General features: G+C 42.4%; 1 protein-coding gene across 3 annotated transcripts in view; it reads left to right on the top strand.

The window, feature by feature from the left end:
* Sipa1l1 (signal induced proliferation associated 1 like 1) overlaps positions 1-26,728 on the top strand; it is a 336,501-nt gene that overhangs the window by 57,669 nt on the left and 252,104 nt on the right. For 2 of the 3 annotated variants that reach the window (XM_045153765.1, XM_045153762.1), the window contains exon 3: positions 20,180-20,245. The gene's annotated coding sequence lies outside the window, so the exon portion shown is untranslated. Of the gene's footprint in view, positions 1-20,179; positions 20,246-20,382; positions 20,467-26,728 lie in introns of all 3 variants that reach the window. The other variant, XM_045153763.1, reaches the window with a different exon arrangement.

Here is a 26,728-nt window from a genome sequence, read left to right as displayed (position 1 = left end):
AAAAAGGAGCAGGTCGGTCGAGGCTGAGGGTCTGTGGGTGGGAAGCAAAGTGAACTGTACAGATTCTGTCTGAGTTGATCCGCGTGTTCTGGGGGTCTTAGGTACTGGCATTTCTTACCCAGCATCCTTTTGTGTTCAATTCTTCACATAAAATGCAACAATGAAAAAGAGCTCAGAAACCTACCTAGCAAAGCCTGAAGATTTAAAAGTTTCATCCTAAATGTGTTTTAAAAACTCTCGAGATTTTTAAAGTGTCAGTTTTTTCCCCTTACCACTGTTTTATATTTTGTGTTATATTCCTATAGGTTACATAGGATAACATGCATGTGTCATGATTAGTAACAGTGAATATATTTCCCTTCTTTTGTTTGTAGAAGACAAGGTTTTATGGTGTACTCGTGCTGACGTGTACATAGAGCAGGCTTACTGGAGACGTGTTGTCAAAGCCCCCGGTTCTCAGTTTGGTATGTACCGGGGCTTCGGGTGGATCGTTGATGCGTGTGTTCACATGGGGAGACTGGGTAAGAATAGAAAAAGGAAAGGTCTGTCGATCAGAGCAGACATGTTAGTTTCTGATTTTGTTGTGATGTAAATCCTTTTCCATCACTGGTCACTAGTTAAGATGGAAAAGAGGAGCTAATAGTAAATGTATTTTTTCAGGGGAGAAATTCATTGCCCTGATTCTTTGGCACTGATCTATCTGTCTCTGTCTCTGCCTCTTTCTGTCCCCCTCCTCCTGAGACAGTCTCATTCTGTAGCTCAGGTTGCCCTACAGCTCACTGTGTAGCCCAGGCTGGTGTCAAACTCAGGGCAACCTTCCTTCCTTAGACACTTCAGTTTTACAGGTGTGAACCACCATACCCAGCTTGGTACTGGCATTTCTTTTTTTCAAATTTAATTTAATTTATTTTTTTCTCAATTTTTAAAAACATTTTCCATGATTATAAAAAATATACCATGGTAATACCCTCCCTTTCCCCCTGTTCCCCTTTGAAATTCCATTCTCCATCACATCCCCTCCCCATCTCAATAAGTCTCTCCTCTATTCCGATGTCTTTTATGATGGTCTTGTGTAGGTAGTGTCAGGCACTATGAGGTCATGGATATCGAGGCCATATTTTGTCTGGAGGGAGCATGTTGTAAGGAGTCCTACCCTTCCTTTGGCTCTTACATTCTCTCCGCCACCTCTTCGGCAATGGACCCTGAGCCTTGGAAGCTGTGATCGAGATGTTACTCAGTACTCCAGTCACTTCTTCCCAGCACTATGATACCTTCTGAGTCATCCCAAGGTCGCTGCCATCTGAAAAGAGAAGATTCTCTACCCAGAGTGAGAGTAGCATTAATGTAAGGGTATGAATATTAAGAGAAGTGCTTACTGGGCAGTTTGATACTCATGGTTTTCATGGATGGCTTTATTCTCATCAGTTTCAGTCTTCACTTGAATCAGGCCAGCATCTGCTTGACTGCCCTTCCCCCACCCCGCCATGCTACTACCTTCCTTTTCGGAGGCTCTGGGGAGTTCTCTTGGGCTTCCTAGAATGCTAACTGCTTCTGTGGCACCAATTTGGGATTGCTTTATGCTGTTTCCCATGTACATGTTTAATTTCTCCTTCACATTTATAGAACCCCTGCTTTGGGGTAGACACTAGATAGGTGGCCATAGAAAGGAAATGAAAACACAATAACAAACTTTTTCTTGTGTTCGACTTGGTATTCTTAGTCTGAGGTCCAGTAGGTCGCAGGTGTTGCTCTTCGGCACATAGCCGGATGTTGGAGAGGAGGTGAGTGCACTTCTGAGAGCCGTCCAGACGAACAAGGACCGCCCGGCACTCCGGCCGCTCGCAGTGTGGGTCTTGAGCTCTGTGGATTCAGAGCTCCTGACATGCCTGCAGCACTCTGCTGAACTGGAGCCTGTTAGGGATCTTCGTATTTATCTCTGACTTTGATGATACGTTATGAGGAGGGATGAGGTGGAGAAAGTTTAGAAAGGATTTCAGATGATGCCTGGGTAGGAACACTGTAGCATGCGATCTGACAAGTCAACTTTGAGAAGTCACAGGGAAGGCATTTTGGTTCTTATTCAGTGTGTGGCTGAGGGTTAGATATTTTGAGAGGATTCTATAGCTGGTTGAAGGTGAGCCCCTTCATTCTAAACATATACTGAACTCTCCTGTTTTTTCATGTTCATGTATGTAGTTTGTGTGCATGTATGAATGTTTGCTGATATGTGTGTGGGAGCATATGTGGGTTGTGTGTGCATGTGTGTAGCCAGAGGTTGATACTGGGGATTCTTTTCTATTGCGCTTCACCTTGTTTTTTTCTTTGGGGGGAGGGCAGGGTCCCATAGCATTCAGAGCTCACCAGTTCCGCCAGGCAGCAAGCCGGAGGGCTCCTCTTGTCTCCACTTCCTTAGCGCTGAGATTGCAGGCTTGCGCCACCGTGACTGCTGACTACATTCATGTGTGTGCTGGTGATTTGAACTCATGTCCTCAGCCCAGCAAGCGTCTTACCGCTCAACCATCTCCTCAGCCCAGCTTCCTCTCATTAAGATCAACTGAAGCTAATTAACTTTGGCTTTTAGCCTGTATGAAGGTAGGCATGGAGGAACAATGTTTACCTTTCTTCTTGTTCAGTAGCCTCCTCTGGTCTCAACTTAAAAAAAATTTATTTTTTATTTTTTATTTTTCAAGGTAGAGTCACACTCTAGTCCAGGTTGATCTGGCATATGGGCAACCAGCGGACAGGTTGTGTTCTGCTGGGCGGTGGAGCTCACTGTTTGCAGAAGCCCAGCCACACAACGCTGTCAGACCCCACTCGTGCCAGCAGGGCTTGCTTTCACAGGGACTTGGTAGTTCAACATTATCTTGGGCCGTCACATCGTTGGAAATCTAGTCTGCTTGAACAGAGGTTTCTTTTCTTCCAGAAAGCCATTAGGAAAGCTGCAAGATGAAATGTAGTTCCTGGCATATGAAATATAATAGGCAAATCCTGTTCCTGGCCAACCAGATTTCTAGGGCACTATATACCTACCGTATCAATGCTGTCGTGATGGACTGTTCAGGCTGGCCAAGGGGGATGAAGTGTTGAGGATTGTCTGACATTCCTCCCAGAAAGAGCTTAGGACTTGCTTCCCAAGTTCCCTTTTGTCCCCTGCCAACATGTCATTCTAGATCTCTTCAGGGAATTGTTCCATTGGACACTGCCTCTTTCCTCATAGCTTTTGGCTGACTCTAATCAAAACTGGGTGTAGCTCCCTTGCCACTCCAGCTTTAGCTCCTCTGTTCACCTAGTTACTGTGCATTCCCTTTCGAATGTTGACATGTTAAATGGAACCTTTGCTACTGCTGTTCGGGGGATAGAAACTTCGTGAGTTCTCAAAGTAGTGTCACTTTCTTGTTCCTCTTAGGTACCCTGGCTGGGTGAGCGATCGCTTTCCTCCTCCAGTGTGACTGTCTTTGACTGTCTGGATCCTCCTCTGTAGTTGCTCCGGCTGTACGCATCATTGTACAGTGTTATTCACTACCATCAGTAGAAAAAAAATGGACCTTATCCAAAAACAAATGATTTAACTGGATATTTGATTTTGAATCACGTTTGAATTAAATGATAATTTATATTGCAGGAAACATTTCAGATACACCTGAAGTTTTTTGTTGAATAATGTGTTCAAAGTATCACTTAAAGGTAAATTTTAAGTCACTAGCTATTATTTTTGCGTGATGGATAACAATTAGGAGAAAGAGAATTAGCAAAATTTATATGACTGATTTCACTATTAGTTTTAAGAGGAAACCATATTAGAGCTTGTCTAAGACATTCAGAACTTTGATTTTTTTGTTATGTTTTATAACTTGGTTGCATTATGCATGATGTTACTGAAGAAAGAGAAAAGATATACAAGGACATCATTGCAACCAAATGTGCAGTTCTTTTAGTAAAGTGGAATCCGGAGAGGCCCTTAAGGAGATCTGTCTTTAAAGAAAGTACTTCATGATCCATAATTTAAATAGCTCAATAAAATATACTTCAAATCATGTGGCTTTGACATAGCAGTAAAGAAGAACATACATCATGGGCTGGAGGGATGTCTAAACAGTTCAGGCATTTGCCTGCAAAGCCAATGGACCCAGGTTCAATGCCCCAGGAAAGCCAGATGCGCAAGGTGGTGCATGTGTCTGGAGTTCGTTTGCAGTGGCTGGAGGCCCTGATGTACCCATTCTCTCTCTCTCTAATAAATAAATAAAATATTTTAAAGCTTGAAAAGTATACTTTTTTTTGGTGTCTAGCATTGTCAAGCACACAGCTTGATGAAGATTTGTTTCATTGGAATAAGCAGCGTTCATTGAACCCTTTGTGAATTCACATAAACTTATGCTGGCAACTCTAATGTAATGAGCTGGTCCCGCTCTGCACTACCCTGAGGCTCACCTCACTGAGACCTCCTTGAACTTTACCCTTAAGACCAGGACTGTCAGCACTGACTTGTTCTTCCTTGGCTGTTTGCTTGGAGAACTTTCTCTGTATCAAGTACTAGTTAATGTGCCCAGTAATGCTCAATACCCTTTTATTGTAGTTAAGGTTTTGCATAAATACAAGGTTAATGATTGAGTCTGCACGGTTCGGTTCAGTTGTAACGCAGGATCTTGCCCAGAGACACAGTGAGTCTGATTGTCTCCTACCAGGGCTTGAGGGTGGATCTTGTACCTATTCTGTTCTACTGTGATGTCCTGTACCATAAAGAAAGGAACACAGGGCTGGGAAGGTGGCTCAGCAGTTAAAGGCTCTTGCTGGCTAAGCCTGTGTGCCCAGGTTCAGTTTCCAAGCCATCCATATAAGTCGGATGCAAAAAGGAGCACAAGTGTCTGGTGGTCATTTTAGTGGCAAGAAGCACTGGTATACCACACACATGTATAAAGACATAAAATTTAAAAAAAAAAACACAAAAAAGAACATAGTGTCGTGAGAGTGTTTATTACTCTGTTTTTCCTAAGATGTCAGTCAGGATCTCCTTTAGTATATTCAGGCCAAACCAACATTAATTTCAAAAAATCAATTTGTCAGGGCTAGAGAGATGGCTTAGTGGTTAAGGTGCTTGCCTGCAAAGCCTGAGGACACGGGGTCAATTCCCCAGTCCCCACATAAGCCAGATGTACAAGATGGTGCATGTGTCTAGAGTTTGTTTGCAGTGCCTGGAGGTCCTGGCCTGTCCATTCTTTCTCTATTTCTGCCACTCTCTCTCTAATAAATAAAATAAAAATCTATTTACTCACCAGCTATCCCACAAGCCATCTGTCTATCCATGTATCTTGACTACTTAGTGCAGCCCCAGACCCTGTGGGTAAGTTGGCTACCAAGCCCTCTCTGCTGTAATGAAAGTTATAGCCTTGTGTGTAAAGACTCCTTATAGAGGGGTTGGAGAGCTGGCTCAGTTGTTAAAGGTTCTTGCTTGCAAAGCCTCACTGCACAGGTTTGATTTCTAAGTATCCACTTAAAGCCCGATGCAGAAAGTAGCTCATGTGTTTGGAGGTGTTTTTTTTCTTTTTTGCAGTGGTAGGAGGCCATGGAATGGCATACCCATACTCACTCACTTTCTCTGTCTCTGCCTCTTTCTCTCTGTCTTTCTGTCTGAAATAATTTGTTTTTAAAACTCCTTATACAGGGCTGGAGAGATGGCTTAGTGGTTAGGCGCTTGCCTGTGAAGCCTAAGGACCCCGGTTCAAGGCTCGGTTCCCCAGGTCCCACGTTAGCCAGATGCACAAGGGGGCGCACGCGTCTGGAGTTCGTTTGCAGAGGCTGGAGGCCCTGGTGCGCCCATTCTCTCTCTCTCCCTCTATCTCTCTCTGTGTCTGTCGCTCTCAAATAAATAAATAAATAAATAATTTAAAAAAATTTCCTTATACAGTTAGTGGAATAGGAAAGGCTGAGTGTTGGAGTTCCAGTTTGGGTCTCTCAGCCCAATGTGAGATTTACAGGAAAACTGTTAGTGTCTTTTGATCCACTCCCTTTTTCTTAATTTGATGTCTCCAAGTAACTTGCCCCCCCTCCAAATACCACTCGTTCATTTACTTGTGTGTTTTGAATTCTTGACTTGGGTTTTTTTGTTTTTCCTTAGTTCAGGATTAGTCTGTTAAGCTTTAGAAACCAGAGTGTTATGCAAAGAAATTTCGCCTTATGTGGTCAGTTGTTCTGATTAGCCCCATCATGAATGAACAATTTTATATTTTGATTAGCACTAGTAGTAATTTTGCCTGTCATGTTGTGGTCATTTAAAAAAGATGTATCATATTTAAAAATGTGATATGATAAGTTAATGTCAAAATTTCTTCATTAAGAAGGACAGTGACATGAAGAAGAACGCTTTTTAAAATGGGGGCTTGAATTAGCTCTAGCTGCTGGGGTGTGTCCACTCTCATAGTACTTACGATCACTGCTCACAGATTTGTTTTATTTTATTTTATTTTTTTGTTTTTTTTGAGGTAGGGTTTCACTGTAGCCCAGGGTGATCTGTAATTCACTGTGTATTCTCAGGGTGTCCTCGAACTCACAGCGGTCTCCTACCTCTGTCTCCTGAGTGCTGGGTTTAAAGTGCGCCTACACACCTGGCCTTGCTCACAAATTTTTTTTAAGGTAAACTAAATTGCCAAATTGTAAGTACCCAGTTAGAGTTAGATCTCTTTCTAGGACTTCCTTACATGACTACGGGATGACTGGTTGCTGCTGAGTTGAAGATGACTATCTTTAACTCCAAAGGTAGCCAAATGCAACAACTTAAAGCTTAAAGTGAGAGCATTTGTTTTGAGACTAGCGAAATCATTCCTTTTGAGGTATTGCAGCATCTCAGTTGGATGGTGCTGCCATCCTCTCCACCCCCAAGCTAGGGATCTCAGCTGGCTGCGGGCGGGTCCCCGGGGTCTCCACCTGATGCGCCTGCTGTCCTCAGCCCCGCTGCCCCGTCAGGCTCCGGTCACGCCTCTGAAGGCTGCCGCGGTGACCCCTCCACAGCAGTGTTGACATTTTAATTGTGTGACCACAGTGTACATGTGCGTGTGCAGGCATATGGTTCTGATTGCGACAATCCCTAATAATTAACATTTTGGCTATTCCTCATTGCCTAGCTTGTCTGAACTCCTCAGCAGGTAGTTTAGAAACTTTGTGGGGTGAATCCATTCTTCTAGCACCAACTCCTTTTCTTGCACTTCCTGTTGGTTCCAGCAGATGAACTACTTCCTTCTGGTTTGGCTGTTAGTCATGCTCTGTGTGTGTTGTTTACTTTGGTCCAGACAGCTGTCTAACCATCCAGACCACCATCCCATCTTGTCTGCACATCGGGTGTCGGTGCATGTTAAAGCAGTTTTCGTCTGAAGTGATGAGTGCACATTCTGGTTTGTTAAAACGCTCTGTATTTTATAATTTGTAAAGCAGTTTTCATCTGAAGTGATGAGTACACTTTCTGGTTTGTTAAAACGCTTTGTATTTTACAATGTAAGTCATGATTATGAGGAACATATCTTTTCTTTCCCTTTTTTGTGTGGCAAAGTCTCTCTGTGTAGCCCAGGTTGGACTTGAGCTCCTCATCTCCTTTGCCTCAGCTTCCTGCCTGCTGACTGGGGTCATAGGTATGTGCTAACATGCCTGGCTCGTGTTCTGATTTTGAGTCTTACATGTTGCGATAGATTCTCCCATGGATTTTGTTTACCTTGAAGGGCTTGCAGCCTAGATGGAATTAAAAAGCTAAAGTTAAATTGTAATTCCTTAGACTTAATGTGTTGAGGGTAATTATTTTTCAGTTTGGGTCCTATTTGTAAGTTCTGCACTGTTACCACATTGATCATTAAGAACGGTGGCATTTTCTTTTGCATTAATGAGCACTCACTTATGCTTCAACTGCGTGATAGAATCACAAAGTTTCAAGCTTCCTTGGGTCCCTTTATGCATTTGAAAATGAATATTCACACTTCAGCATTACCTGAGTGAGGAGAGCCCAGTGTCTGGGGATGTTGAGATATGGTGGTCATCTTTGTAATCAATGATGACTGATTCCACAAAAGCTCATATAGTCGAGAAATGATGTTGCAGTGGGCATCTGGCTGTCTGGATTTCTGAAGAAGGGGGCAATTGTGAGGTCATAGGTATCAAAAATACAGTGAAGCCGGGTGTGGTGGCCCACACCTTTAATCCCAGTACTTGGGAGGCAGAGGTAGGCAGGTCACCATGAGTTCAAGGCCACCCTGAGATTACCAAGTGAATTCCAGGTCAGCCTGGGCTACCTCGAACAACCAAAGCCAAAACAAAACAGACAGTGAAGACAAACCAGGATTCTGGTGTTTCCTTAGTGCTTTCTTTTTGGTGGCTCTCCGCACAGAAGTTCATGCTACCATTAGACTTTTTTGTATGGTTTGGTATTTAAAATATGTTTGCATGATTCATACTTTTTCTTTCCTCAAATACCATGTGCACTGCAGCCTTTAAAAAAAATGGGGCTGGAGAGATGGCTTAGTGGTTAAAACACTTGCCTGTGAAGCCTAAGAATCCAGGTTCAGTTCTCTATTACGTACATAAGCCAGATGTGCGAGGTGGCACATGAGTCTGCAGTTCATTTCATTCTCTCCCCTGCCCCCTCAAGTAAAATATTTTTAAAAATTCTGTCTTTTCTGTCCTGAAATGTTCTTTGTCTCTGCCTCTTTTTTGGGTCGGTATCACTGAGCTATAGCCCCAGCTCCTCTGGTCTCCTTCTGTGGGAAACATGCTCAGGTACCCGCTGGTCTTCCTTAATTAGGCCCATTGCTGTGATCTCGAGCCTTTGTGTCTTTCGTTTTCTTTGAAGCTGTATCTCTGGACGCTGTCCTCATTGCTCACTCCCCAGGAACTGGTTTGCAAGCTTTGTGGAAGGAAGGCCAATGCTGGGATCTTTGGAAATCTGTGTTTCTTTGCTCAGAACCATATATTCTGTAATGTTTAAGAAATGCTTCAACCGAAGTAAATTCTTAAATGATTGGTCCTCAGTTAGGACCTGACTTGTTTGGCTTATGAGGATACAGCGTTGGCTCTCATTTCCAACTGAGGCAAGTGTGGCACTCACTGTGGAGAATGAGGCAACCTCGCTGAAACTTGTGTCATCATTTAAGTCTGACCGCATCTCGATGCTCGTAACAGGTTCCGTGATGTGTGTGCTTGTCCTGCCTTCAGTTACAGACTTCTGCTTTTCTTTTTTCTTTTCTTTTCCCAGGTAGGGTCTTACTCTAGCTCAGGCTGACCTGACCTGGAATTTACTATGTAGTTTCAGGCTGGCTTTGAATTCATGGCTATCCTCCTACCTCTGCCTCTCAGTGCTGGGATTAAAGGCCCGTGTCACCACCCCTGGCTCTTTTCTAGTTTAGTTCTGTCATTAACTGTGTGTTTCTGAGATTCTAGTGAAGGGAAGAGAGACCCAGTTGATTATCTGGTTGTGTTATTGGCCCCATCTGTTTCCTGTGTATGTCAGCAGTTCCCACTTAACTGCCTTTTGCCCATGTGCTGAGAAGCACTGCCCAGATGCTGATTTCAGCTTTCAGTGGGATCACCAAGCTCTCACTTCCCAAGTCTCAGGCCATGAACTTGCCATTGGTATGCCTTCTTGTCACCTTAATACCAAAGATGACTTTTCTGGCATGAAGAGTAGGTGATGGAACACTGTTAGGTGTCTGGAGAGCCTGTCTTGGCTCCCCAGGGGTCAGGACCCTGTGTTGTAGTGTGCTGGGTTTTTTTTGTTTTGGTTTTCTGAGGCAGGGTCTCACTCTAGCTCAGGCTGACCTGGAATTCACTATGTAGTCTCAGGGTGGCCTCGAACTCACAGTGATCTTCCTATCTCTGCCTCATGAATGCTGGGATTAAAGGTGTGCGCCACCACGCCTGGCCTCTAGTGTGCTGTTTCAAGAGGAACACCTACTTATGTTCATGTTAGAGATGATTCAAGGTGTACACACAAAATAGCCGAATTCTGACTGTTTTGGCATTGTTACATAAAAGATTTGCTTTTTTACAGAATTGTGCCGGGCTAGTTTCTGTGCATGGGGGTGGATGTCAGATGTGGCTGATTGTGCTGAAGGGACGTTGTGGTTGTGTGTGTGCTTTAACGAGTGCAAGTGCCCCAGAGGAATGAGTGTTGCGTTAGACATTATCGCCACCTTTAATTTGTAAGTATTTCAAACAGACTGAGCAAGATAGGGTGTGTGTCATTTTTGACATTTTACAAAAGTTCCTGTTGCCTTTTCCTCCTTCTTGGTCCCATGCTGCTCCTGTCCTGTGGCAGGACACATTACTTGCCTTCTAAAAGGAATCTTCTGCTGAGATTGCAGCAAGTAATTAATTGGGTGGTGGTTTCCTTTAGGGATATGAGGTTTATGGTCCTCCTGTTTTCAGGTCACCATTACTGTGTCCTTCACCAGGGAGGAGCAATTCTTCCCAAGAGTTCCCGTGAGCGTGACACAGGGCTGTGAGCAGGCGGGGAGCATGTGCTTGTGAGGTGAGCCTGATTGGCAGTGCGCACACCTCTCAGGTGTGACCCCCGCTGTCTCACAGCGGAAAGTGATCGCTCCAGACTGCCTTCCCTGGTGCACGGTGCGCACTTTAGCTCACAGTGGGCTTGTTTATTGTTTTTAAGGCACTCAACTTTCTTCTATGCATTTCTTTCAGGTTCTGGATTTTTGAGAACTTTTTATTGAGGGTTAAATGAAATATAATAGGAAAAAGGTTAATGTCTGTGTAATGTAATTGTATGCCACAGCTTTAAGAAGTTCATTTCTGAAGTTACATTAAGTGGAATTACATTAGCCAATCAAGGAATTTTTTTTTTTTTTTTTTGAGGCAGACTCTTTCAAGCTCAGGCTGACTTGGAATTCACTCTGTAACCCATGTCGACCTTGAACTCAAGGCGATCTTTCTTCCTCAGCCTCCTGAATGCTGGGTGTACAGGTGTGAGCCGTCACACACAGTTTGGATTCAGTTTTAAACATAGCTTTTAAAAATATGTGCTTTTAAACATATTTCTAAATATTTTTTAATTAATGTGCTCATTTGACCTAGTATTTTTATTTAATTGAGAACTTTATTTATTTATTTATTATTGGTCATATTCCCACCTGGTTATACTCTTATTTTCCCTTTCTCCCACACCCCTTCTACTGTGGACCCTCCTCAGTGGGGTAATCGATTGAATTAGTATTTTTTTCTTAATAAAAATATAATTAAGGAGGCAAATATATGTAACTAACAATGTAACAAAATTTAATGAATGTTAGAAAAATTATCTTTTGGTAAGATATATGTCATAATTAAGGAGTAGAAAAGCAAACATCCCAGTAATCCTGTCATTCATTAACATATTTTTTCTGTATATTTTTCTAGTTTTCTCCCCAAAATATGCATGTTTTAAAATAGTTTTTTTTTCTTTTTCTTTTTTGTTTTTTTGAGGTAGGGTTTCACTCTGGCCCAGGCTGACCTGGAATTCACTATGGAGTCTCAGGGTGGCCTTGAACTCACAGCGATCCTCCTACTTCTGCCTCCCGAGTGCTGGGATTAAAGACGTGTGCTACCGCACCTGGCCTTTAAAATAGTTTTTATTGTTTAATATAGTTTGATATATGTCCTATCAGCAAGCGAGTTACTTATAAACACTGCCTGAGTTATCATTATTCTTTATACGGAAGTTCAAGGCTGCCTGATTCAGTGATAGAAGCACAGTCTTTGGGTCAGGCAGACTTGGGTGGAGCACTGCTTGTCCCATTATGAAGTGCACTGTAAGCCCTCAGCCAAGTTACTTAACTACTTTAGGTCTGTTTTCTCAAATGAAAAGTAAGATATGTGGCTAAGAGTCTTCTTGTGGGGATGTTCTAGGACTTCAGTGGAATGATGAGTAAAAGTCATTCGTTTGCATCGTGCTGGGAACATAGTGAATGTCACCTAGTAATTCTGTGAGGCTGTTCTGCATTATTTAGGAAGGGCAAGGATGTTGAGATAGAATGATCTTGGGTTTAAACTCCAGTGTTATTGCTTATTAGTTTATCTTGGCAGAATTTAAAACTTCACTGATTTTTACTTGTACCCCTTTGTAAAAATGTAAATAACACCTGTCTCCCAGGATCGTTATATTGATCACATGAGGTAGAGAATACACGATATACACACACTAGCAGTGGTCATTATTATTTATAAGGGAAATACTTAATTGGAAGACAAATTTGACACTTGACTAAATTATTATCAAGATAGAAGCTTTTAGATGTCCTAGGTTTTATTGTGTTTGTTATCATAAAAGTACTTGTGGCTAATGGAAGTAAATGAATGTAGTTTGATAATTACTGCTGTCTCTGTCCCTTGGCTTTGGAAGAGGTAGTCATCTTTAACATAACTTGTGAGGGGCACTTTTGAAGTCTTGACATGTGTAATGAAAAGCTGCTGGCTATAATTATACACGGAAATATGTGCTTTATTAGTGTTTCCTGTGTATGTATTATAGATTGTCTGCATCCATCCCTCTTAGGTTGGGGATCTATCATCGGAGTTCTAGACTTCTCATTTTTTTCATTTTATTGTAATTTTCTAAGACAAACCAATCCTTACCATTGCTCCTTTTTGCTAGCGTGCTATGCCTTCTGTTTATTACTAATTTATATGTGTGGTAGGTGAAGATTTTATGGAAAAGATACACTGTTTCATACTCCTCATTGAATATTGTTGTGTGACACTTTTATAATGTTTAATGTTGTCACACTGAATCATAGAAACAGTGCCTTTTTGGCTACTAGCTGTGTAATTGGGTGGTGGTGATAGAAGACCATGTGCGGTGCGCTCCGGCTGGCCCTCTGCCCCGGTGTGACTCAGCTTCAGGTTTGCAGCCTTGCTGAGGCTGCCCTCTGCTCCTGCTGCAGACCTGTCCTCCTCCTGCCCGTGTGTGGCCTCCTGTGCGCTCTCAGCTGTCCTTTGCAGTGTAGGAGGATGCTTGTTTCCCCTTTGACCCCACTCTCAGGTGCATGCGTGCAAACTACCCCCCCTAACTTTGCAGTGAGGAGACTGTATTTTGGATTCAGTTGAAATCAATAAGAACACAAAATCAATGAATTCTTAAGGATGTAAATTCCTGTTTTAGAGGTTGGCACTCAGGAGTGGCCTTCACATTTTCTAAATCTAGCTTTCAGTGACTCGCTTTAAAAAAAGTTACCAGAAAACATTTTTTTAAAATGATGTGGGATCCAGAGCAGAGAAAGATAACTTATATTTTAACTGGAAAAATTTAATACATATTCAAAAAACTTATTTATTTATTTGAGAGAGAGGAAAGAGAGAAAGAGCCACAGAGAGAGACAGACAGACAGACAGACAGACAGACAGACAGACAGACCTGGCACACCAGGCCTCTAGCCGCTGCAAATGAACTCCAGACACCTGCACCACCTTGTACATCTGGCTTGTGTGGATTCTGGGTATTCAGATCTGGGTCCTTTGGCTTTGCAGACAAACACCTTAATTGCTAAGTCATCTCTCCAGCCCTGATCTTTTATGTATATTTACTTGTTTGAGGGGTAGGGGAAGAATGGACATGCTAGGAGCTCCAACCACTGCAGACAAACTCCAGATGCAAGTGCCACCTTGTGCATCTGGCTTATGTGGGTCCTGGGAGAATTGAACCTGGGACCTTTGGCTTTTTAGACAAGTGCCGTAACTGCTAAGTCATCTCTCCTAAACTGGAAAATTTTAGAGCCAGCCCCAAAATTACTGAAAGGATAAAAACTATTATTCCCTTTCAGGTTTGTTAAGGGTAAGAATGTATCATAATTTCACTTGAAGTTATTATTCTCTAAATTGCCATAATAGGGCCAGGGTACCCTCTTCCCTTAGAGTATGCTAAGGCATACTCTGTTGAGTAAAGGACCACCTCCTGACTGGGACTATACTTGTGAGGTTTAACATTGCGTTTAGCATTGCAAGGGCTTGCTTTATATTCTCTCATTTGAACTTCCCAATAATCTTGTGAGTTAAGAAAAAGAGATTTTCTTCCTTTTGCTGAAGATTGAAAATTTCATGACCGCTAGTTGCTGGCTGGGAGTGTGGCCTCCCAGCTCCTTACCCCTCGCCTTTTGTACACTGCTGTCCATGCTGCCTTTCCTTATTAACCTGGGGGGTATTTGGATCCTTGGTATCGTAATAATTGTTCACTACTCAACAGAGCTTTCTTGAAGACAAGTTTTAAACCATAGGCATTTAGGGATGAAAGAGAAGACAGTGTTTCTGTCCTTGGGGAAGATAGTCACTGCGATGGTTAATCTTGATTGTCAACTTGATGGATTGGCAGAAACCTAGCAAAATAGTAAATCTCACTTCTGGGTGTGTTTGTGAGGGCATTTCTACAGAGGGGTGGCATGTGGCACAGCAGTTCTCTGGAGGGCACCCTGAATGTGGGCAGTGCCAGTCAATAGGCTTGAGCACAGTGGAGCAAAAGTGGGGGAAGCCCACTGCCATCAGCTTGGCAGAAGAATCTGGCTCCCACTCATAAATCCAGGCCGAGAGAGAAAGTGCAGCAATCAAACACTAGAAATAATACGCACAAAAGGGCAGCAAACAGGAGGGGACCCCCTCCCCTACCCAGAATTCAGACTGTTTTATATACCTTTTGGCTAGAATCCAGATACTCCCCAAACACACCTTAGGGTTGTACCCTAGGATACACCCCCCCAGTGACACCTCTTTAGCCAGGCATCTGGAAATCCAAGTTAGAAGCTTTAATAAACACCTGAGACTATGGGGCTCATCCACTCAAACAACCGCACTAATTTAAAGATAGTCTTAGAAAAGGTGAACTAAGGCCACAAAATTCTCAGTGCTGGTTAAGAGCCATTTCCATGATGTTATGACTCTAAATGGCTCTAGAGATCTTTCTACCAGAAATGCTGTTCATATGCACTTATTTCTGTTTTTTTTTTAGAAGACAAATAATACCATCATTTTTATTTTCGTTTGCTTTCTTTTTATAGAGATCCATCTTTCCAGTTTTTCAAAGAATTTTTAAGTGCCTGTAGGGGACAATGACATAAAAGGTTCCTGTGATGCCTAGTCTTTGCTGTAGAGAAATGCTGCCTTAGTATCCCATTGTATAAACTCTTTAAAAGGGCTCAGCAATGCCCCCTTCATGTTTTGTGCTATGGGCTAAACACTAGCTTTCAAATCCATGGACTCTGTTTTCAGTTTCATGAATTGGTTGTTGCTCTTCTTTCTCTTGCCTCCAATTTTAAAATAAAGCAACCCCCCCAAAACAACAACAACAAACACACACACACACACACACACACACACACACACACACACACACACGCAGCTAGTAATAAGATTTTACCAGAATCTTCTGAGATGCAGGTGGACCAGACTGCAAGCTGTGGAATGTGATAGACAACTTCTCTAAGGCATGGCCTGCAGCTGTGGAATTAGACTTGTCCATACCCTAAAGATCTTTCTGGAAAAGGCTAAGAAGGATTTACCCTCAGAAGCTACCAGGGCCAGAATCATGACCTCTTTCTTCTGCCTGTTTTTTGTTTTGTTTTTTTTTTTTTCCTTTTCCTTTTCCTGCTATAGCACCAGCGCTTTGAAGCTACTATATGCCACTCTTTCTGGAGATGACCACTATCCTGAATTGTAGGCTTAACATTTCCTGCCTTTCTAAGAGGTCTCTATGAAGAACAGATTTTTAGTTTGCCTATTTAACTCTGAAAAATTGCTATCATATTATATATAGTCTTTAAAATGGGCAACTCATTACAGCCAGGCAGGCAGGATGCTGCTATCTGCTTGAACTTTGCTGATGAGAGGTGACCTTGAGTGTGGGATTTCTTTTTTTTTTTTCTTTTTCTATTTATTTATTTATTTGAGAGACAGAGGGGGAGAGAGAGAGAAAGAGAGAGAGAGGCAGAGAGAGAATGAATATGAATGGGCGCGCCAGGGCCTCCAGCCACTGCAAACGAACTCCAGACGTGTGCGCCCGCTTGTGCATCTGGCTTATGTGGGTCTTGGGGAATTAAACCTTGAACTGGGGTCCTTAGGCTTCATAGGCAATCACTTAACTGCTAAGCCATCTCTCCAGCCCTTATTTTCTTTTCTTCCCTCTATCTTCTTCCTCCTGTCTTTTGGTGAGTAGAGATCTTTGTGTGAAAATTTTTGTCATAGCAGTCCTTTAGTTATAATAAACTTTCTTTTTAAAAAGCCTTCAGTGGGTCACAGGTAAGGATGGCACTACCTGACACGTGGCGGAGAAGGTGAATCTTATTAGAGTCAGCGAGGGCCGTACTTACCCCTGAGGAAGGGAAAGTAAAAATGAAGTGGTGAACCTTGTGTTGCTGGATTTGAATTTAAGGAACTCAATTTTTAGTGTGAAACCTTGGGAAAAGTAAGGAGTAGAGAAATAGATACGTGTGCATGTAAGTATTCAGTTCTCTTCACATTGAGGGCCTGGGAACAGCAGTAATCCAGTGGCAGTAAGTACAGTTAGCTACCAGATATTGGTTCCTATATACCACTTTCCCATAAAAATTGTAATCCTTATTGAACTAGAAAAATTAATTTTTGGCAACTATCAAAGAATAATTTTGTCAACAATTACCAATGAAAGTTTATTGAGAAATAAAATATCTATTTAATAGTCTTTCAAGTATCACTCCATAGGATGGTAATTTTGAAAGAGAAGAAAATAACTTTACAATGGAGAATTCTAACAGATATTAATCGAGTGACGAGTTAACATGAAACAATTAGAAATTGTGTACCACCTGGTGGGATTTGTATAGTATTCCAACTGAAAGTAAATGTCTTGAATCTGATCATGAGGGAACTTCAGGCAAACATAGGCTAAGGAAACATGTCTTCAAAACCGTCATGACATGAGAGTTCAGGAATCCAGACTGATGTAGAACGCAAGAGATTTAAAAGCTTAGCATGGTGTGAGAGCCTGGATTGGGTCTGTTTACCGAAACACACACTGTTAGGTGAATTGGAGGAGGACAAACCTGGCCTGTGAAGTGGATTTTGCTGTTCATGTCAGGGTAACTTGTGTTTTGATGGTCATAGTGGCTGGATTTCATCGGAGGATTCTCTTGTTTAGAGAGATGACTCGCTTGTGTGGCTGATCGATGGCTGTCTTGTTGGCTTCTGATAGGTCAGTGGTCCAGAGAAAAGAACTGTTCTTGCATCTTGTAGATTGGTCTAAGGTTATTGAATAAAAACAAGGCCAAAAGCCCTCCTCCTGGTAGACCTCTAGCTCAGAATTGTGCATTTATCACACAGTCATTTACAAGGACTGAGAAGTTTGCCTTTGTGGGCAACCACAACTGCCCTGTTGAGGCGGCTTCCTCTTAGGGGCCAGTTGTCTCCGGGTGCTGGCTTGTCAGTGTTTGCCTTGTCGCTAGTGTGTTCTCTCTAAGCTCAGTATTTGTTTCCTTCCCCTTACAGTTTGCCTGTAAGAGAACTGCTTTGAGTGGAGAAGTATGGTTTACCAAATATGCCACTCTGTCATGTCACAATGCAATCAATTATCTGTTAACTAACTTTGTGTGCGCCAGTCTTCCCTCCTGCTGGCTGGTGGCTCGTAAAGCAGTTTCTTTCTTGCCTCATCCACAGTTCTGGGTTTCGTTTCCCGTGCCGGCCTGGGTGATGCACGTCTCACGTTCGGTGGAGCAGCGGGTGTGATGGGCTTGCGCGCAGTGTGTCGCTTGTGTTCTTGTTTGAGTGCTTAGTCCTCAAAGGACTCGTCTGGAACACGTTGGGTCCAGGCTGCTCTTTGTGTGACGGGTGGGGTAGGATAGGGAAGATGAGGGGAGAAGATTTATGGACACAACAGCCTTCTGTCTGGCAGAATCTGCCCTTTCCCAAGAGTGCCAAAAATCACTAAGGACATTGACTGCTCTTCCCTCCATACCCTTCTTCCCCTGGTGGGACTAAAGTCTAACATAGGTCTTGTTTTCCTTCGGTAGGATGGAGGGCAGAGTTCTCTCTAATTACCTAATTGTCACATTTCTGAGAATGATCAAGGAAGAGAGCCTTTAACTCAGAATGGAGGGTCCATTGCGCTCAGCATACACCCACGCGCAGGCTTTTCTGTAGTGCTTTTTTTCCTCTCCCTCTTGCTGCTTTTACAGTGTAGGTGGCCTTCTCTGGATTGCTTTTGACAGGAAACTGAACAACCTTTCTTTTTTGAAACAGAATATATTTTACTGCTGAGAGAGTGGAAAAAAAACAAAATAGTGTTTATGTTTGAATTTTTTTTTTTGTGCGCTTGATTTAAAGACCAGCTTTAGTCCAGAAAGTGGAGGTGGGGGGTGTCAGGGTTGAATTTCCCATTCTGCTCTGCTGCTTCAGAACCTCTGTACCTCCTGGGCCTTCCTTTCTTTGGAGTGTTGCTCTGTTCTCTCATTTATCAGGAAGTTGGCTTTAAACAGATGATTGTTTCGTGGCTCTTGACTGGGCCCCTCCCCTGTGCCCTGGCTGGAGAGTGGGGGCGGTGGGCTCGGCACTGGTTCCTCAGGCACCTGGCCCAAGGAAAGGCACATTTCAGGGACGCTGCCCGAGGAGATGGCTGTTCCCCGCGCCCAGGAGATGGGAGCTGCACGTTGGGGTCCAGCCCCCGCCCCTTCTGCTGACTTCCTGTGAACACTTGCCTCCAGGACTCTCATGTTTGAGTCTGGTTTGGATCGTTCCTGTGCCTCACTGGGAATTCAGGGGAAGAAACCAGTCTGTAGTCAGAATAAGCTTTACTTTGCTCCTTTTGGAAATCTTGTCCAGTTGGGAGTTATTCTGTTGGAATCTGCATTCATAAATCATGTCCTTTCGCTTGACTTTATGATTTGCTTGTTTGTTCATGTACCTAAATGGTTTACTAGCCCAGACCAACTGCCAGGTATGTCCTGTTTATGTAATTAGCTAGTTATAGCCCAATTAATTAAGAGGAACAAAACAAAGCATGCATTTTGAGCATCCCAGCTCTTTCCCGGCCTGTGGGCGTCCTCTAGGCCAGTGCTGTACGCAGACGGGGTCTTGGAGCTGCCGCTGCTGACATGGTGCTTCCGAGGTCGCCCCTTCTGGCTGTGGCAGCGTGGGGAGAACTTGCTGCAGGGTCTTGTCCACTCTGTTCTCCTGTTTAAATGTGCCGCTGGGGTGCAGGAAGCCCGGGGCACAGCCTGTTTTGAATGCAAGGTTAGGTTTTTGAAGTGTCTTTACAATTGGCTGAATAAAAGCTGGGTCTCTTAGTGTCTAGCTGGCGAGAGGCGCTTCCTGTTGTCTCACCAGGGTTGGGGATACCAGTGAGTGGTACTCAGCTCTGGTTATTTTGACTCTTCTTAGCTTCCACTGAATGTGATTGGGAAGAGGGAGGGGAATAGTGTTTAACCTCAACAAATAAAAAAAAAAAAAAGCCTTATTTCTTGGGAAGCTATATGGGCGTTGTAGGGTAATTTATTTTAATGTTTTTGAAGTGGTTTTATTCCATACCTCTGCTGTGGAGCAGGCCTCTGCATTCTTTCAGTGAATTAGGTGCAGAAACAGCTTTAGCAGAAAAAGCTTGTGATTGTGTTGGGAGTTACTTGTCTATTTGGAATGAACAATTTAAGAGTTGTAGAATTTTTAAATAGTTAGAAAACTTCCTTGCTTTGCAGGGTTTGTTGTGCTGGATAATTCTTTGTGGCGAGGGCTGTTACCTCACACAGTAGGATGTTAACAGAGCCTGGATGGTGCCCAGTAGATGACCATAGCACCCCCTTCCTCACCTGTGACAACCAGAGCAACACGTTGCAAGTAGTCCATGGGATGCAGAAATGCACTTCTTGAGAATCACTGCTTTGGGAAGGTTCCTATAGGCAACTGATGGATTGACTGTTGATGGGCTCCACCCTAGACACGGAGACTAGGCTTCTGCGATGTGACCCTGCATTAGCAGTCGCTCTGGAGGTTGAGTAGCTGGGTTTAAAGATCTCTCGGTTGTGTGAAAGTGATGATAGATGAAGTTAAATTTAAGTGTATGGAATCTCACACCAAAGGACCACAAATTAAGGAGGATTTAGATTAGGATTTGATTTATAGAGCTTTTTTTTCTTATTACTCATTATGAGACATATTTGTGTGATTTTTAAAATTTGAACGCATACTAAAATTCACAATTATTTTAATCTAGGTTTTTGAAAGATTACCTCAAGCTGGACTCAAGCAAGATAAACTTCTGACTTTGAGATGGAATAAGGTGAGCTGGCGGGCTCGTTGCGAAGGGGAAGGGCATGCCACTCAGGCTGCTATTGTAGCAGAGTTTTGACTTATTAAATGTGTGTCTTAATTTTTTTTCTGTTGGCTTTTCCCCTTATGCTGTTTCCCTAATGACAGGCAGAAATGGAAGAGGAGACGTGAGATGCTTGTGCAGTGTTGGCTGTTGAGCTCTCAATTGAGCATGGTCATCAGGGGAGGCTGGTGCGTAATGGTCTGAGATTTGCTTATATACCTTACGTGTCCATTTTGTGGTACCTGTATTAGAACAGCCTTCTCCATGTTATAAAAATCTGATATGTGGATGGCTCAGCCCATGCTCTAAGAAAGAATCTCGCTAACCTGGATGAACGGATGCGTAGTTGGAATACTAAGCTTGTCCTGCATAATTCCTAATGCATTAGTGGACATTTCCCAAACATTTTAATCAGTTGTGAAAGGATACTCTCTTCTTGAGGAAAACAATAGTTTATCCCAAAGTGAAGGAATTTCTTCTACAAGCCCCAAACATTAAGCTCTTTAAATTAGATTAACTAAGTGGTTTGGGTTATATAGGTTTCTTTGGTTTCGCTACTTTGTACTTAACCTTGATCTCAACCAGGTGCCTGAAAGGAGAGATCTTGGGGTTTTTCTTATCTTCTGTAAGTTGTCAGAATAGAATTGTTTTAGGACTCAGTTCTGTGGAGTGATTGGGTCCAGGACAGCCAAGGTTATCTGAACATCTCACCTCTGTAAACCTTTGTTCAAGAGCTTACACTCCTTTTAGAAGTCTGCTGGGTAATTGGAGCGCTGCTTTCAAAGTGGCTTTCTATTTCTGACCTTCCTTGAATTTCAGTAAGAGAAATTGGTGAATGATTATCTCTGAAAATGTCTTCAAAGTACATTAGAACAGTCTCCAGGAAGTGTTTATTTGACCATTCCTAGCATCGTTCTTCAATAGAGTAGAATCCAAGAAAGAGGTTGGTCTCTAATTTTTAGCCATTTGAAAAGTCCAGATTTTTATTTAATTTCTTTGTTGGCAACATTTGAGAAAGCAGCATCGTTGGAGGATAAGAATTTGCTTAGTGGTGAAGCAGGCAGCCTGCGGGCGTGCTCTGTGAAGGCGTTTGCTGCTTTGATGCCTAGAGGGACCACAGGTCAGGACAGTCTACCCTCCCCATCTGGGATTTCACAGCTGGCCTTCCACCACCCTGCTTGAAAGGATGTGGAAGAAATTGCATCTACACAAGACATTTACAGACCCTTTTCTTGTCATTATTCCCTAAATAATACTGAATAACTATTAACATAGCATTTATGTTGTATTAGGTATTGTGAGTAAATTAGAGATAATTTAAAGTATGTAAGAGAATATATATAATAGTATTTATGCAATATTAAATAATTTATTTATATTTATTATTATTTTTATTGAGGCAAGGTCTCAGTGTATAGCCCAGACTGGCCTCAAACTCATGGGCAATTTTCCTGTCTCAACCTCCCAATTGCTGGAATCAGTGGGTAGGAGCTGTCACACTTGGTGTGCATTATTCACTTCATATAAAGAGTTTGAGCATGTGTAGATTGGGAACCTGAGGAGGATTTTTTTTTTTTTTGGCAAATAAGTTATGACAATATTTTCTTTCATTGTTACTATTTTTTTATTTTTTAATTTTCTTATTAACAACTTCCATGATTATAAAAAATACCCCATGGTAATACCCTTCCTCCCCCCACTTACCCCTTTGAAACTCCACTCTCCATCATACCCCCTCCCCATCTCAATCAGTCTCTCTTTTACTTTTGTGAGGAGGAGTCTTAAACTCAGTACTTCCACAGATAACCAGAGTTGATTACTGTTACTAATGTCCTCTCTTTTTTAAATTTTAATTTAATTTTATTTATTTTATTTTTTTTTAATTTTTATTAACATTTTCCATGATTATAAAATATATCCCATGGTAGTTCCCTCCCTCCCCAATGTCCTCTCATTTTTGCCTCAGGCTCTGGAATTGTTTTATTTGTTTTTTAAATTTCTTTTCCTCTTTGTTTTAAAGATATTTTATTTATTTATTTATTGGGTGGGGGGGAGGCATATAGAGAATGAGTGCTCCAGATGCTTGCCACACCTTGTGCATCTGGCTTAAGTATATACTGGGGAACTGAACCTGGGTCATCAGTTTTCGTAAGCAAGCCCCTTAACCATTAAGCCATCTCTCCAACCCTGGAATTGTTTTGTAAGATTCACCCTTTTTTCCCCTCCTATCTGCATACCATTGAAATGTATACCTTGAGCACAGTCCCTGTTTCTGGTATTCTGAATGCTTGGCTATAAGGATAACTCACAGTCAGTAAACTTGGATATGGTAGTTTGAGCAGGGCCTTCGGTCTAGGCAATACCAGGAGACCTAGCCCCTGCTAATCTTTTACACTGGAGTAGTTAGTCATACCTTGTCTTTGTGACTGAGTAGCACGGTCTGACAACTGGAAAAGCCTGTTTGAATAGAAGATGCTGAATGGCCTGTCTGCTAGGCCAGGGCTTAGACCTTCCATTAGGCCACACTTCCTCCCTGAGGCTCCCCAAGCAGCCTGGGAGAAGTGGGTTGAGCAGTGTTGAGCACTGCTGGCCTCATTCTTGAGGATCCTTTCTCTCCTGAAGGGACATCTAAAGTAGTACCCTTCTTTCAGGAGAAAACAAGAATCCAAACAGACCCAACATAATCCAAGGAACCTTGTGTTGCATGTGTAGTTCAATGACTATATTATTAAACTTCTCAGTCTTTTATTTATTTTTATCTCTTTTATTTTGAAATTATTTTTCAGTGGCCTTGTTCCAGAACATAACCATTGAACTGATCAAACATGCTTTTTTTTTCCCTTTTCTTTTCTTTTAAAAGCGTCTTTGATTCTTTCTTACTAAATACTCATCCAGAAACATAAATTGTATTGGGAATGATCTCTGTGTGCTTTACATATGGAAACAAACTTCTTAGTCATTTCCCCAAGTGCTGTGTGTGTGTATCTCTCTCTCTGTCTCCCTCTCTCTCTCTCTCTCTCTCTCTCTCTCTCTCTCTCTCTCTCTCTCTCGGTAGGGTTTCTGCTCTAGCCCAGGCTGACCAAATTCACTGTGTAGTCTACGGGTGGCCTCGCACTCACAGTGATCCTCCTACCTCTGCCTCCCAAGTGCTGGGATTAAAGGCGTCATCACATTTTTCTCTTTTTTGTGTGGACAGTTAGGTACTCACAGATAAGTGAAGTATTATTTCAATGTTCCTGTCATATCAGTTTACTTACTTGTATCCCAGCTTTCTGCTTCTGAGAGAGCAATTGGGGAAATGAAAAACAATAACAACAGCAGCAAAGACAAAAACAACTCTCTACTCCCTTTTTTGACAGTCAAATAAAGAGGGGTAACATTGATCATGTCTATATTAGATCAGATTAACTAGGCATTGTCCTTACTGTTTAGAATATTGAAAAAACACATACCAGGGACTGGAGAAATGGCTCAGCTATAAAGGACCCAGGTTCAGTTCCACAAGTACCCATGTAAGCCAGATGCACAAGGTGGCACATGTGTCTGGAGTTCATTTGCAGTGGCTGGAACCCTGGTGTGCCCATTCTGTATTTGTTTCCCCTTCCAATAAATAAAATATTAAGATAATTAAAACACCTATGCCAGGCCTGCACTGCTATAACCATAGCAAAGGCAGGTTTTTACTGTTTTGGGAATTCTCAACCTTCAGTAGCAGGAAGACAAAGCTTGATGGCACATTCTCCTAGTCATTCCTCATCCGAGGTGTGTCGGTGGCAGACCAGATCTGGATTGGTGGTGCATTGCCAGGAGAACAGCAGTGGTAGTAGCCGACTCAGAGGACAGTCACATGAAGGCTGCGCACAAGATCTACATAGTGTTGGATCCATCCACATTCTGTCATGGATGGTGAAGGGGAGCAAACACAAAACGAAACAAAATCCCTAAACATCAAAATAGAAAAGAGGTTAGCTGAAAAAAGGGATTCAGTGGAAAGGGAGATATGTAGGGGGAACAAAAGATTATGATTAAAAAAATTAGGTATGTATGTGAAAATCATTCATTAAAAGTTAAGCCAGAAAAAAAAAATGTGGGGGTTAGAAAACATTTCCTTCCTATCTTCTCAGTCTGTGGACACCTCTTACCCTCTTGACTTCTCTGTTTCTATTCTCCAGATTATTTCAACAAAGTATGACTTCCTCAGCACATAAGGGAATAGACATTCAAGATGTCCAGTGACAAAGGGATATAAGACTTTGAATATTTTAAGCCCCCGTCTCCTGCAAAAGAGCAAAGAATTCACTTTATTTACTTTGGGAACATTTGGCAGGATTCTCTCAGTAAGCACAAAACAGAGACAGCTTTTAAGATAAATCCTAGATATTACTTTATTATCTAAGTGCTGATTATAGTATAAAATAATCAAAATATATATCAGGAAAGGGGTAGATTGTAGAGGCTTTTTAATTTTGCCTGTGAATAATTTGATGAGTTTGCCATACCTTCTCTGTTCTTGAAGATGATGATGATGTACAGAGATTTTCATCATCTACAGAACTCTTAAGATCCGCTCATATTTACTAAGGTTCCTTTTCCCTTTTCCTCTTCATTAGGATCAACTTAATTTCATTAAATACTTGTATCTTTCTGTCCTTCAGAAAATAAGAACAGATAATAGGCTTCCATATCAAGTGGTGACTCACTATTTATAAATGCAGAATATACATAATTATAGAAATTTTAATTCAGTTGCCATTGGAGGACTGCCTCCTGATTTTCTTGATACTGGTTATTTGAGTGGGGAGCCTAGTGTTTGTATAAACATGATTTTCCTTCTTTCTGTTTTTCATTTTTTAAAAAGAGAGAGAAAGAGAGAGAGAGAGAGGGAGAGAGAGAGAGCGCGTGCGAGCGTGCGCACCAGGGCCTCAGCCACTGCATTCGAACTCCAGACGCTTGTGTCACCTAGCGGGTATGTGTGACCTTGTGCTTGCCTCACCTTGGTGCATCTGGCTAACATGGGATCAGGAGAGTCGAACCTGGGTCCTTAGACTTTCCAGGCAAGTGCCTTAATTGCTAAGCCATCTCTCCATCCCATGATTTTCTTTCTTATTTTGTGGTTTTGTTATTTCCCTCCCTCCCTATTTTCATTTACTTATTTTTTTTATTAAAAAATTTTTTTTTGGTATGTGTGTGTATGGCATACATGTGCTTTGACACACATGTGGAAGTCAGAGGACAACTTTTGGATTAATCCTCTCTTTCTCCTTTGAGGCATTGTGTTAGTCAGGGTTCTCATCAGGAACAGAACCAGTGGAATGAACTGGTATTAGAAATGAAATTTACTGGATTAGCTTATGGCAGTCTAATAGTAGCTGTGAACAGAACTGATAGAATGAATTGGTTGAAAACATAATTCATTGGATTAGCTTATGGCAGTCCAACAATAGCTGTTTTTAGGCTTGGGAGTCAAGCAGCTGGGTAGCTGCTCAGTCCATGAGGCTGGAGGCCTCAGCAGTCCCAATCCAGCGCTGAAGGTCTGAAGGCTTCCTGGAGAGCCACTAGTCCTCAGTCCGTGATGGAAGGCTGAGGAAACGTGATTCCAGTGGAAGGATAGCAGAGCAGGATAGTCACTTGTAAGGCACTCACCAGCAAGTAGCCTAGGCCTCCTGCTCTAGAGGAGGACTTCCTCCTCCAGTCATTCCTCCCCGGAAGGAACCTCACAGACTCTTCCAACCAAGAGGAATGTTTGTATTTTTAATCTGATCCAGTTGAGAACAGAACCATCTCAGGCAGTATCTCTCATTCACCATTCAGTTTGTGAGCTTTCTGGAAACTATTCTGTCTCTGCTTCCCTGTTTCCTGTAGGCACTCTGGGTATCTGAACTTGGGTTCTCAGAGTTACGTAGAAATTGCTTAATCCACTGAGCCATCTCCCCAGCCTCTTTCTCCCTCTTTTGAAAATCAAGGTTTTACTGTACGACCCAGGTTGGTCTTGAACTCATGATCTTCTTTGTTTAGTCCCAACTCTACTTTTTTGATTGTCTAATAAATTTGAAATTTGTATGCTAGGAGTGTTGGCTGAAAGCCTGTAATTCCAGCACTCAGGAGTCTGAAGCAGGAGTATCAACTGCAAATTTGAGGCTAGCCTAGGATAAGTATGACCCTGTTCCCTCCGAACTGAAATTTGCTAATAGAGTAGACTTGAACAGGTCACGCTCAAGGATCAGAAGGTTGAGAAGAGATCAGGTACTGTGTGGGCGTAGGTTGACCAGGTCCGCTTGGGACTGTGCAGCACTCAGCCCCGCCCTCTTCTGCCTCTGCCGCCTTAAAAAGTTGGGTGGACAGAAACACTGGCTTCTGGTAACACCAGATCACAGGGTGGAGATAAAGGTGAAACTCAGTTTAACCAGTTCTTCATGTCATGCTAATGTTTCTCAAAGGGCTCAGGAAACT

Source organism: Jaculus jaculus, chromosome 7, assembly GCF_020740685.1.
Source record: "Jaculus jaculus isolate mJacJac1 chromosome 7, mJacJac1.mat.Y.cur, whole genome shotgun sequence".
NCBI lineage: Eukaryota > Metazoa > Chordata > Mammalia > Rodentia > Dipodidae > Jaculus > Jaculus jaculus.
Note: the sequence above shows the minus strand (reverse complement) of the source record. Positions and strands in the feature narration are given on the sequence as shown.